Source organism: Ischnura elegans, chromosome 7, assembly GCF_921293095.1.
Source record: "Ischnura elegans chromosome 7, ioIscEleg1.1, whole genome shotgun sequence".
NCBI classification, from domain to species: domain Eukaryota; kingdom Metazoa; phylum Arthropoda; class Insecta; order Odonata; family Coenagrionidae; genus Ischnura; species Ischnura elegans.
The window spans coordinates 90,627,488-90,642,644 of NC_060252.1; the positions used below are offsets into that span (position 1 = coordinate 90,627,488).

The following is a 15,157-nucleotide window of genomic DNA, read 5'->3' on the forward strand; positions in this document are numbered from 1 at the left end:
CTTATATGCATACACACTAATGAAAATTACTACGCGTTAATTATATCCCTAAAAAACAAGTACTTCGAATATGAAACACATCCCCTTCGTACCATTTATGTACCTTTCATCTAAATGCATACGGTAGCTTAAACCAGTATGGATGAAATAAATAATTCTATCGAAGCTCATACACACATAAATCACTTCAATTGCCGCTTCACCCTCTATTTCATCGTCTATATGCAATTAATTCACCTGGGGGTACACTAAAGACAGAAATTGTGTTCATTTACGCTGGAGACACAATGGAAGTTGTGCGAAAAATCCACAGAAAAAAAATCATTCGCACAATTTGTGCATTGCGGGGGACTCCGTAAAAGTTATCACCGTGGCTAGTCCCGGTATACTTGAATATACAATGAAAGTTCACTACACGTCGTAATTTCCTTGTAGCTATACAAAAATTTCAATTTCTGTCAACAATTACATTGCCTGCCTTACTTGAAGAATGGATTTTCGTGTTCCATTTTTGTACAAATGCGAAAAAAATCTCAAAGAGTATACAAATAGAAGTTGAGTAGGGTCATCCACAATGTCCGCCATATTTATTACCTCCCTTAATCAAGGCAGGAGGGTGCTAAAGAGCCGGCTACTAAGATAGTGGCGTACTAAGCTTAGTAGTCCTTTGTAACGATCTATGGATACCATTGTGATAGTATGATTCTACTTAGAACGCTACTTAGGCGTTAGTAGCTAACTAAGGAAACTATGAATACGGCCGTAAATTTCAGTATTAATTAATTATCAACGTGTTTAACTATCAGGAGAATGTTTACGACTGACTTCATTATAAGCTGCGGACATTTCAAATTGATATCATTAGTTTTGATCAAGCGAGTAATACGTAACGAAAAAAAGCACGTCGATTAGGAGTGATCGGCCCCCTTAGTTGATACAACCACATGTGGAAGGGGAGAGAGATAGAGGATGTGCAAGTGAGAGAGGCTCTCTTGAGATGAGGGGAGATATAAGGGTAGGGGGAGGTGTTGAATGGTTATGCATTGTGGAGGGGGGCTGACTATTAATACGAGGAAAGCCCTTAAAGCCGTCGCTCCACCCTTTGTGAGCAAGGGACGGTTGACGCGAGCGATTATGGGCCAGGGGAGAGAGGCGATCCACTTCACCGACAGATTGAATGGGAAGATGGCCTCTCACGCTGCCCTCCTGGGCTGGTTATGCAACGGAGCGATGGGTGGGGAGGAGCCACACGTTCTCGCTCTGCGCTAAAGCACCCAATCCGATAGGGGAGCTCACGAGTCGCGCAATGCATTTTGGGCCGTTTAGCGAACGCCTAACTTTGTGAGCTCCCCAATGGTGCCTTTCACTCAGACCCGAAGTCGCAATGTGAAGAGAGAATTCACTGAATGGAATGGAAAGATGGTTAGGACGAAAAGAAAATTTTGCACATTTAACAAATAACAAATTGAAGTACAGCCATATTATTAATATATTGTTTTTCTGTGCAATGACAATATTTATACTCCGTTTTAGTAATATCAGTCTTTTGATAGGTAGTTTGTTACAAGGTTCCATTGTGATAGCCGTTCTCTTAAAAAAGTTAAAAGTATAAAAACACGCGAAATGTTAATAAGTTATTAATGTGAATTTTTTCGTTTCATGTTACCCATTCAAAAAAATGCTATCAAATGAAGGAAAATGCTTACAATGAAGGTAATCGTACACATTCTCTAATATCTCAATATTGTAATAGTTCACCTCAGTATCTCCTCAGAGAGAAAATTTTATTTTTGACACACAGGTATATATTTTCACAGGTTTATTTTTATCCAAACAACATAGACAGTTTGTGTTTCAATCGAGTAATACGACACCAAAGAGACAAAATTGGACCCGTCGAGAGAGAGAGTGAAGTATTCTATGAACAAACTTCTTCCTTCATAATTAGGGGAGTTTACGAGTCGCGCGATGCATTCTGGTCCGTTTGGCGAACGCCTCCCCTCCATTTCGTGATCGTTGGGAGCTTCCTGATAGGAACGTTCACTCAGATCCGAAATCGCAATTCGAAGACAGATTTCAGTGAATGGAAAGGAAAGATACGTTACGACGGAAAGCAAATCTTGCGCATTTAGCCGTTCTCTCGTAAGTTTAAAGTAAGAAAAAGCACCCAATTTGTCGCCCACTTTTTATGAATTGGTGACGCAATTGATATAATTTCATTTGTTAGTTCATGGCTAGCTCTTCTCCCTGACCGGAGCGACCGTTCACATGAGTTTAATAATAATAATTCGTCTTTACTGGTGGAGATTGGGACTTAAAAGCCACACCTTCCATGCATTGTCAAATTACTCTTGAAATTAAATGCAGTCAAATTATAACGAAATAGACATAGAGGTATGCTTTTAAAAACTACAAGAAAGTGCAAAGTGAACAAAGTTACATTTACCAACTTTAAATAAATGTGAAAAAACGTGGGAAAAACCTAAGGATATTGACATTCGCCCTTATTGGAAAAAACCCAATGCAGGAAGTGTTAAAAATAACGAACCACGCGATCCCCGTGAAAAAGGCCGAGGAATTGCTGAGCTGCGGTAAACAGCTCGGCATGCACTCGCGGTGTCATCGAGTAATCAAATTTCAAAGATTGGTTTGACAAAGCTATTCACTACAATTATCCCATCAGATAATATTTCAACGCTTATATGGTGCGGACATTCACTCATTCCTAAGATCGCAATTTATAGAAAGAATTCGGAGATGGAAGGAGAAGAGATTTTAAGGCCAAAATATCTTGAGTTCCTGAGTTCAAAGACAACAATGAGTTCAAAGTAAATCATGCGAGAGTTGTCTCTCACTTTTCATGAGTTGGTGACGTCATCAGAGATCTGGTTCATTTATTCGTTGAGGGAGAACCTTTTATAGATGGAAAGAATCGCTCATGAGAAAGTGATAAACTACGAAATTCACGCGACCCATGCACGAGGCCGGAGGAGTAGCTGAGAAGCGGTTTTTTTCCTCGGCATGAGCTCGTGATGTCATCAACTTATATGCGAAAGGGTTAAGCCCGGCGATTTTCCTCCTAGAACAGCTGGAGAAGTGGGCGACGGAAAGTTAAACGGAATAATATGGTTGTCTTTATTTTTCAAGATCTTTCACAATGAAGTGGCGAACACGCTCATTATCTACCACGAGACGGGGTAGGAATTTCGCGTCACATTTATTTAATTTAAGCTGAGAATAGATCTGTGCGCCGCCGCACCGCTGATGCCGAAAATTAGTCCACTCTGCATCAGACGCCGTTCTAAAACTAAGATAGAGAAAATACCAGAATATCCTCAGAAATAGGATTTATGCCCAAATTTAGTATTTTTCTAGTACCTCTCAATTCTAGGAACTCAAATTATCATCGCTAGTGACCAATTGGGGCCGTGAAGATCGTGAGCGTGGATGCCGGTGCTCGCTGTACGCCGCAATAATTACGAGCAGATATCGTCGCTGTCGAATTCCAAAGACAAAGGTCATGCCCGTGTGGAAGTCGCTAGCGACTCGAAGGCCTCGTGCAACTGATAACAATTAAGAACAGTTATTTTTCTGAGTGGCAATGAGAAAATCGTATTAGAACCCTACAATTATTCCAGGTTCGACGGAAATATGAAAAAAATAAGGAGGGATATTTTTCCGATAGGGTGTGTACAGAAGTGGTAAAGAATAATATATAAATTGCTTTCAAAGAACTTAAATTAATGCTAGTACGAACTCAGGCTGTAAACTCTCTTACAACTTGTTACTTATTCTTCCAATGTTCTCGATCGATTTGATGCCTTAGTACCTCCCATCAGGCGCCTGGCGAGGCGGCTTGAGGGCTAGTAGGTAGATGCAGAGATGTAAGGATAATATGGTTAAAGGTGCTATAAAACTTTTTCACATAATAGTATTAGTACTACTTTCTCTACAAGGTTCCTGGAGGTAATGAAATGGAATAGGATGCAGGGCATTCTACATTGGCTAGCAAAATAATTCGTTTAAAACTTACAGGCCCTCAACTTTAATAAAAACCTGAACTTATAATTATTAGTTTTAAATAATTTATACTAAGAGAATAATTGACGTACAAGGGAAATTTTAATCTGTTGAGGATGTTATCTATTTTAAAAGTGCATCGCATTCTAATTATAATCCACTATTACTCAACAGTTCCCTCTGTCATTATAAGATAAATAGCTCTGTTATTTTTTTACGCATAAATGTTCAACAACAGACGACGCGTTTGAATTAAATAATTATTCGCAATAAGTAGGAATAATGAAATTCCAAAAGACAAGTTCCATCCCCATAAAATACTTCACTTTATCCAATTTTTGTTTACGTTTAATACAAAATGTAAATATATTTTAGTCCAATATCAGTTATAAAATTCCAAAATAATTTTAATGAGAGTAAGACTCAATGTCTAGGGAATAGATTCTGATACAAATGAACATGCGTTGCTCGTAGCATATCAAAACATGAGCCTATCTTTGAAAGCGAAAAAAAACATGAACTTTAATAATTGATGCTAAAAATCGGAAAGTGGATAAGGCAATGCCACAAAAATGACATTTGTAAAAACAAAAAATCGCATTAAAAACCATTAATGAAACATTTTCTATGATAATACATGTGGTTTACCATAAGAACTGGCACTTAACATGTTTCATGGCTCTTCTTCCACGATAGCAGTCAAAAGAGAGATACTATCTAAATAAAACAATATATGAAGCTTGGCGAAAAAAAAATATATATTATATGTTGGAATTTTTACCGCTTTCATAATAAGGCTCCAATAAAATATCAGAAAATCAATGAGAAGTAATGGCTTATTTCTTAACCGTACAGCTGCAGTGGAGAGACATAATAATGAAGCTTGAGAATTATGCTACGAAAAGTCGCAAAATAAAATCACTCTGGGAAAAAATAAAAAGAGGAGGAGAATAACGGCATGATATCACTGATACAGTTTCCTTTGGGAATAGGCCCCAAGAGAGGAGGGGAGCAAAGAAGGGAAGTCGAGGGAGTTGTTCTCCCAAGTGGCCTGAGCCATCATCGGGAACACGTTTCCGCTTGACGGCATTCATCAAGAAAGATGTTTCTGGCGTGAAATACATCGGAGTTTCGCTTACACGGCCAGAAAATTAACTCTGTTCATATTCCATTTTATTCATTTCAATCTTTCTATGATTAGTTGTGACAAGGTTCAATTTACATTTGCTATCATCTCCTCACTCTTTGGTATCTTGGGGACGCGTGATCAAACAAACCAGCAGTATCCTGCAACATAGGCACATCAATATCTTTCGCGTTATGTGTAACTGCATATATCCTAGGATACAAAACACAATTGAAATCATCCCACGAAACATATGCTCAAAAGTCGAAATAACGGATATCAAGACTAGAATAAAATACAGCCATAATACTTATAGCTTAACCCTACGCCTTCAAAATATTATAAAAATAAATAAAAATTACAGGAATCACCAGGAAAAAGTCCTGCTGGTTTATCGCTCACAACTATGATTCTATGTTTTTATTTATTCTACGATATTTGTACAGTAAATTGTTATTGTTCTTAGAGGACATAAGTCCTAAAACAATAAAAATCATTCTTTCTTTGAATGATGTATTATTTTAGCGCATTTTGGTAACTAGAAAAATCGTTAAAGGGAAGCTCATTGACATTAATATATTGTATTTCATTTTGATACGTGCAAAATATTTCCTTTCGGGTACGATGATGCTAAATTTCCCCACGGCACGTTTTATCGATGATGGGTACGCGAATTTATCGGAGAGAGTGATAGCTATTCACGCTATTAATCCACATATTCATTTTTTTTACTTAGAGCAAAAGAAACCACATTGAGTATGAGCGGCCACAGGAGTGAGTACATTTTTTAATGATACATTGAAAAGTTAAAAAATAATTGGCCTATATTGATCTATTAGCGTTAATTATACTTTTGTACGCATCCCTTACGCCACAAAGTGAAACTTCCTTGTTCAATTGCACTGGCTTTCGGGGTTAAAGCGCGCGTATACGAGAGTGGGGCAGGTGCATGTGTTGCGAGGGATGGAGGGGTGAATAGTGGGATGGGGAGGGGGTAGCTGGCGTCTGTTCGATTTTCCGGCTCCTGCGCGAGAGGAGTAGGATGAGGAGGAGGAGGGGGGGGGGGGGAAGAGACTTGGAGGGAGGGGAAAACACACACGCCGCCTTCCCCTCCCCTCGCATCGGTTATTGGGACTGGGATGGTTGCAAAGCGCGTGGGGAAGGAGAGGTTTGGTCAGGTGGAGGTCGCGGCTGCGAGGATAGAGATTGAGGGAGGAGAATCGATGGTTTGAATTCTCCCAGCCTCCGGCTCTCCCCATTCAGCATCTCGAGTGAGTTGATAGATAGATGGATACATTTTTTGGTACTGGGACATTTTCCCTTCAGTCCGACCAGTAATGAAAAACATGTCAATTTTCCGTGGCCCTGGGGAATCCAGCAACAAAATGAAAAAATAGAATTTAATTGAAAATATGCAAAAAATAATATAAATGATGAAAAATAACGCTAATAAATAGCGCTACTAAAATACAGTGTTATCATAAAAGAATGCTGTCGTTTTGAAAATTTTCTAAATGAAAACAGAATTATTTACGGATTATATTTTTTATTTTTGGAATCTCAAACAGTTGTTTTCAGATAATTAATGAATTTCAAATTGTGCGCCTTTAGTCACTCAACAAGAGAAAAACCCTGCGTCGACATAAGCCTACTCCTAACGTTAGGCGCCAAGAGGACCAGAAATTAACGTCCTATCCGACGGACGGAGTGCTGCACTTGAAGTGTCCTCCTCAAGGCACTGAAGCAGGGATCGGGCAGCCTCTGACTAATCTCTGCCAAACTATCCCTACCATCTTCCTATGAATAGCTGAAACCGCACCATTCTTTTATGATAATCCTGTATAGCAATGTGCAATAATAAATACATTGCGCTATAGATTGACTACAACTAATGTTTCGTTGTAAGTGCACTAGTGAAAGCATTTTTACCTGAATTGTTATCCTCACTAAGTTTTTCCTTTCTTTTCCGCAAAATCCCTTACCCAACATTCTTCATCTCCTCAAACTTTTATCTCTATTTTATGACATCATAATCCTTAGTTTCATCTCCATGCAGTAAATTCTCCTATACCACTGATTTTTTCTCCTGTGCATGCGTTGTTGAAAACGTTTTTACCTGCACTGCTATCTTAAGTTAGTTTTACTTGACTAACCCCTAAGTATTTTCTACAATATCATCGAGTCTTGGCGTCCATTAGTGTAAATATATACTGAGCCATTTGGTCAAATTTCCTACGCTCCTGTGTCAATGAAAACTATGAATACCGATAATTTCTATAATTTAAAAATTTCCTTGGGAAGCGACACTATGAATACAGCAATTTGATACACTCCCACCAAAATTTAATGGATGATAGCTCTTAAAAAAAACAATAAATTTTATGCATATAAATATATTCACTTCGACCCGAATACGCCTGCTGGAATGCAAGAGAAACTGCTGTCTCCAACACAACAACGACGCGGTGAAACTCGGTAAATGCAGCCTACATTACCCTATAAATGTTGGTAGCATGTAGCAGCTATGCTGTAATTATGATTTTTAAGCTTAGGTACTAATGTAAAACCCTTAGTTGCCATTAAATAGCATGATTGTTTTCATTAAATATAAATTATTGGATATCATTTTCAAAAACGAAAATGATTAATTTGGACTATGATGGTCTATTACTGTGAATTTTATTTGCTAATCATATACCGTTTACTTCCTATCACAACATTTCTCCTTGACTTGCGCCAGAACTTAGAGAAAAGACCCTCATATTCTAATATTCACCGACGGATAAAATATGTATTTTGAGATTCTCGAGTATCAAGCTCCGGAGTGCATGATGGAATAATTCACACAGACCCGAAATCGAAATTCTTTTCAAGAATTTGGTAGATGAAATGAGAATATGAGTCAAAGTGAAAAAGAAAACTTCTTCATTAAGCCTCTCGTATTTTAATAATAATATGACTGTAGTCAAAATCAATTTACAGTAATATATAATTTTAATATAAATTTTTGTTTAATTTTAAAATAATGCGAAAATTTCCGCCATATTTCATGATTTGGTGATTTCATCAGAGTTTAAACTCACTCGTTCGGAGAGAACCTTGTAATAATGCGAAAATTGCAGCCATATTTCATGAGTTGGTGATGTCATCAGAGTTTAAGCTCACTCGTTCCGAGAGAACCTCGTATTAAATGTATAATACTTTCAAATGAGTGTAAATAATAATAATAATAATGAAAATAAATATAACAATAATAATAATCACGTGAGGCCTAAGACGCGGTGAATCGCTCGACAGGATTCCATTCGATACGATTTGATTCAACTTCTCAGCGAAAGGGTCATGGCCGTCCATTTAGCGCCACGAATAGCTCGAGAGGAAGGCGACGGGAAGAAATAATCGGACAGTATACATAATAGACGAATAAGATTAATTCCAAGTGGCAGTAAAATTAAAATCTTGAATGAGGAGAGTATTGGCACTCATGATGATGCAGAAAACGCCTGAAAATATGAGTGGTCCCTCACCATCGTTGGTGGAGGAACGAGGATACTGCTTGAAGGGTAAGAATCGCGCATTGAGTCGAGGAATGAATGAGCAGGAGGTTGGGAGATGAGTGGGGGCATCGCTCGCTTCCATTCACGATTCCGTGACTGCCTCGATCCGCACAGTCACGCTTATTAAAATCAACTCCCCCCTCGCCACTGCTTGCATACCACTCACTGCCAGCGTCATGGCCTGTCAAGGCCAATGCCATAAAATGTTTTGGGATGATTGCATTGAGGGTTTTTCCGGAGGGGATACATGTTATACTTATCTAGTAATAATAAAAGGCACTTTGTACTTTCCACACTGATTTAATTGCTCGACAACTGGTTACGATCTATTCTACGTCATTATCAAGCACAATTATCTAATAGCTCATGATAATGCCTGGATAATAACGTAGAATATTTCGAAACCAGTTATCGAGCAGTTAAAAAATTCTGGGAAGTATATAGTGCCTTTTATTACTACTATACATAAATTTCACAAAGAGAATTCACTTATTATCAACTTCATTGTATTTATTTCACATACAATTCGCGGGGCAGTGGTTTTAACGCCTTCACCTTTCCGGTTTTGTGGCAGCTTGCTATCAAGGAGTTTACCCACTAGGTGATTAAGTCTGAAGGTTGGTTTAAATAGGTGAGGGTAAATCTCACTCTGGAATCAGCCAGCGGCGTGTTTCAAGCATTCAGTGTATTTAAAAGTGATAAGCAACCATAAAGGCTTAGAAGTATTTTGCCAACCGATTAAAATTATGTCTAAGTACTCGCGATAAGTTAGTACGTAGCTGAAACGCCGCTATCTATTTTACCACTGTCATCCATTTTCCTGCGACACCTCGAACTTACAATGCTACGCATACGCGAAGGGAAATATGGTTTACTCTAGCTTCATCACCAGGTTTTCTACAATGTTCTCCTTCCATTTGAACTTACGCATGAAAACCAGCGTCAATTTCTTGTATTGCCTTAATCTTGATTCGTCCTTATCCACTAACAGTTTGATGCTTTTCAGCATGTTTATACGGCTATATTATTCAAGTTCTCCTCCAAAATTTCTACCTTCGCAGAAGCAGTATTATTAAGATATTGCACCTTAAGCCTTTTCTGTAACATTATGACTTGAACTGTTGTTTGGTATAAATGATAACAAATTTTGGAGAGAATCGGTGGGAAAATATCAAACAATACAGAAAGCCTTACTTCCTCATTATATTCCCATCCATCCTCTCTCATCCCATCCTTGTAAAAATATTGAATTCTAAAGAATGATGCAAGATAAAATAAGACACTATATAATAGCTGGTGCCAGAAAATACTGGACTGATAAGAAAAACAAGTGCACTATACTAGCACCTCATTTACTGCCTTTCAATGCTCTGTCAAATTCTAGCCTTTCATATGCCGGAGTGACATAAGCTACAAGACTGGCTCGTAGGAAAGCTATCAAGTGCTAAAAGAAAAACGTTTATTTATCCCAGTGAAAACTAAAAATGGCAGACAAATGACCGGCAATGACGACAGGTAATATAATGCGAATAACTGCTACAGAGCCGACGCGTATTGCGAGGCACTCTATAGCTCGCAGTGCCTCTGACGCCTCGCAGGTTTCAGGTCAAAGGTCACGCCGGGTAATTGACGCAATCTCAGCGATGCACGTAGCTGGGAAATGCACGCAGAGGAGGGATGATACTCGACAGAATTTGACTTCGCTGGAAAGATCTCTTTTCAAATATTAGTAGAGCAGAATCCGAGAGCTGTTGTACTGATATATTCATAGTAAATTGATCTATATAAAACAAATAATGTGGTTAATAACAGCGGCAATGATGACAGTGTGTATTATTTGGCGAAAAATGTTAAGTTTTCAAAAATATATTTGCACACGGGTTACTTTAGAGTCAATGACGACTGTATTTAACACCCTCATTGCTTTTGGCAGCCAGTTTCTTCTTTGTTTCACCTCCAAATCTCCATAATTTTGAATGTACTTAATGAATAAAATTTCTACTCAGCATGTTTGCTATTACGCCTTATATCATTAAATAATCCAACTATTTTGTGCAGGTGCACATCATTATAAATACAAACGTAGAATTGAAAAAATAAGTCCGCATTGCACTCATATACTCTCATGATGGAATATAAAACAGCGTAAAATTCTTCGCATAATAGCCCCTTCATAAAGGTTTAATTTATCCTCGGTCGGTCCAGTATCATCGATATGAATGATACCTTTTAATTTCGGAAATACATGTCATATTTTGAATAAACTATAAGTATAATGAGGGCAAATTCGATATAAAAAAACTGGCAAGAAACTTTTAAAAACAATTCATCAATTTCGGATATTTTCCTCTAAAAATGAAAAAATCCAACCCTTATTTGAAAAATTTTAATGTTCATGGAAGAAGGTAAATTCTTCATTCCGCGAAACTTTAATTTTTCCTTAAACGCGTAACAGCTTCTTCACTGAAGAATAAGCATATAATATTTATCTGAGTCCACATTTTGCATTTGAGTCGTTTGCTAAGCTAAGACGAAGAATTTATCTCTAAATTCTCTTGTTTATTTTAATTTCTCAAGGCTTAATATAGATGGCAAGGGCTATAGAAGACCCAGATTCTTTAGGAAGAATGAAAAAAAGAATACTAAACGGTTCACGTCGTGATCCCGGCAACGATTTGAAGGATAAAAACATATTTTTTTATAAAATATCCAAGTTGGAGGCGGTGGGGGAGGCAAAATTTGCCCGGTTTGCCTCCATGGCCCCCTTGACCGCAATTCGCATGCTGTTCACCCACTACACTCTCTCTCCCCTTCCAAAAACCAGGGCCTAAAACTTCCTCTCCCCCACCCCCTCATCTCTTCCACACCCACCCCCGACCCTTATGTGGGTATGCTTCGGTGACGTCATCACCTGCTCGCTGCGTGGGAGGCCTATAGAGGGGGGTGGGAGGGGGAAGAGCTCACGTGGGATGAATGAAGAGGGACCGGGGAGGGGGGCGAAGGGAGGGGAGAGAGAATCCCCTCCTCCCCGCCAAACCCTCTCCGCTGGGATCTCTCCAGAGATCTCCAGGCAGGGATGCTTCGCCGCGGAGTGGGGTAGGCGAGCGGCCGGGCGGTTGCGCGGAGACGGCCGAGGCCCTACTCTGGTGTCTGGCCGGGGCCGCTACATCGATCCGCCACGACGCCCAACTATACATATCCCCCAGGAAGACAGCCCTACCCCGCCGTCCCAATTTCGCCTTCCCTCTCCCGGCCTCTCTCCCTTAACTCTCGGGACATTCCAACGGCGATGGACCACGATGTCCCTGATTCAGGCTACGGACGCACTATCGCATCCACGGCCATGACCAACATACTTTGCACTCGCCAAATATTTAGGGTTTACATAACCTTATTCATAAATAAACGCGGTCCCCTGAAGCCAAATGAGCTGACATAAGATTATCTAAATGTATATCGCATGCATAGCGGAATTTAGCAAAATGACGTACACAAAATTACATAAAAAACAAGTTACTAAAGCTTATTCATAAATAAACGCGGTCCCTGGAATCCAAATGGCTAGCGGGATGGTACCATGCATATCGCATGCATGGTGGAATATATAAACGGCGTACACAAAAATATATATAAAACAAGTACCATAGAATAAAATTGAGAATAAATAATGCACAGAACATAATCAAGTATATTGAACATGATCAGTTACAAATTTTTAATTTCCTCAAGTAACTACCCATTTTCCTGTGTGGTTATTAATGCCATCTCTTTTAGATCATCAAGGTTTTTAAGCATGCAATTAAAATTGTGTGGCAGATATTAGTTTGCCAACCCTTTACCGCATAGATTGCTAATACAGCAAGCTTCAAATGCAGGGAAATTGTCTTCGGCATCCAATGCGCGTTTTCTTACAAAGAATTTCAAATAATTTTTTCATTGATTTTCCGATATGATAACTCATCTTACATTACATTACAAAAATCAGAACGAGGAATACTAGGTTAAAAGCAATTCTAGGTGAGTTTCGCGTATTTCGACAAACATTTTGAACTATTTGCTCCGCAGATAGCACTATCCTACGTCGGGTTACGCTATTTTAAGTAGGTACGAATCGACAGATGGTCTTTATCAGTTTTCAGCTCTTTTTTTTTACACCAAGTCAATATGCCTCGAACAAGGCATAGTGGCGCATCACGCATTACAATGTGGCTCCGACTTCACTCCGATTCGGCCAACAATTCGAACGACACCCGTCGCGTCGTTAACAATAAGCCGTGATCATTGGCGATGGCAGTGCTAGTGCATCCCTGCCCATAAGTCTGCCCATAAGTGAAAGCTAAATGCTATGATAGTAGCTCTAAAACCATATTACGCAACTCTTATCAACACAGAAGTATAGAAGTCTAGAATACACTCTTCGTTTCTGCAGAGATAAAAAGATGGAAATGAAAGTGGCGATTGAGAATAATGTTCATCTCTTCATTTTTTTAGAGAATTAAATCAAATTTTGGATCACAATAGATCAATCACGAATAGTCCACTGAACAAGCAAGATTTAACTATATTCCGTGACTAAGTAATTTAATTAACGTTTCCACTTGCAATATATCCATAACCAGCAAATTATACCACGTTCGAGGTTGAACTACCTCAAATCTTCCTATTAATCGAATGGAGATCGATCACGTCCTCAATGAATTCCCAGTCTCTTTGCAGTTCTTGACCGTAATACATAGTTTTACACTATAGCAGTCAACTTCGAAGAGTAAACAGGAAGGATCATTATTGCGGCCACGGCCAAAAACTGTCCAATTCGGCCACTTTTAAAACTGCATCACTAATTAGGAACACGACTCGTTGGTATTATCCGCGTCGTGTGGCCAAAATGTTTCACTTTGATTGACCCTAAGTCACTGGTCTAACTGCCAAAACTTATCTTCGACAATTTACGTACACAGATACATTCTTTTGGTGGCATTATTAACTATTCTTTCTACTCTCTCCTAATCTTTTACTCTTAGAATGGCTACTTAAGAAGGATCTTAGCTAGATACCAACGACCGCAGCTGAAAATGCGAGCAGATACAGGCATTAATCGTCGACACCAGTGGTTTATTTCCTCCCAGAAGTTGCGCCCTTGGTATCCGTGGAATCTTTAAGCCATTACCCTTAATTAGCATGCCACACGCGAGAAATAATGCAGCCATCAGTGATAAGAAACTATTTCCTCTCTAAGAATAGGACTAAGTACGCTGGAATTAAATAGCCTGAGCAGTTGAGGGTATTCAAAGCATTATATTGCGGCTGAAGCATTAAGTGAGTGGGTGATACGTTTTCTGTGCACATGGGATGGTTGGGAAATTCTATTTTTCCTCTCCTCACGGCCCTCCTTTCCCACGGCCTACACGGAATCATTGTTATTGCGTTGTTTTAACCGAGCTTCCTCACTGAAATACGCGCACACCAGTAATTGAAATTCAATATTTAACAGCGCACTGCTGTTATGTAGAAATAATAAATGTGCTCCAAATTACCATATGTATGTTTTTAAGCGATAAAGTTTACGAACAGCACTTTAAACTAAAAATTATGCAAATGAGCTGCCTATCGGAGATGGATCATACTGCCTGTGGTATTTAATTAAATCATTTATGGCGGTATGTGTTAGACAGAGGGGTAAACGTTCCATGTTCCGAAGTTGACGTTCTTCGGGTCTCAGACAGAGATTAGGTAAAAAATATCAGATCAAGAAGATGGTACTGTTTTGCTTCCTGTTAATTTCCCGTGAGTTACTTGCTAATATTCACCGCCAATGTTATTGTCTAACCAATTTACAAATCTTTTATTTGCATTTTTACTAAATAATGATTTTTATTTGGCCTACCTATGTTTCAATCAGGTCATGCGACAGTCTACACCATATTTAGCAGCATAACCGGAATTGAATCAGTTTTTAAAAAATTAAGCACTATTTTAGCTACGAGACAAAATGACGCACGCAAGGGGCGGGAAAATAGTCGACAAAAAGTCGATTCGTTCTTCGCGAGAACCCACGGGCCAACATGGAGTCACGCGCATCCATAATTCACCTTTCGGCGGTCACCGCGTCGAACGCGATGGCGTTGAAGCTAGTGCTGCTGCAACCGCGAGGTCGTGGGAGGGCGTGGGTGGCAGGAAGTAGCTGGAGACAGGGAAAGTGCGGGGAATGCGATGCGATATGTGGGCGACTCGCACCGATAGGGTGTCAATTTTTAGCCACATATGCAATTCATAAATCACAAAATCGAGGGCCTTTCCTGGGTGGTGCGGCAAACGCTCATTATAGGTTATAAACAGGGAAGAAATTCTACGCCGTATTCGTGAAAATTTTCAAATATGACCATTTTTAAAAGATGCATAGATTAAATACTTGGTGTTTCCGCACCTCATATTTTAGAAATTGCATTTTATAATC

General features: G+C 39.2%; 1 protein-coding gene across 1 annotated transcript in view; it reads right to left on the reverse strand.

Annotated features, from left to right (window-relative positions):
- The window catches only part of LOC124163041 (sodium- and chloride-dependent glycine transporter 1-like), a 158,359-nt gene that overhangs the window by 47,310 nt on the left and 95,892 nt on the right, over positions 1 to 15,157 (reverse strand). The window lies entirely within an intron of this gene.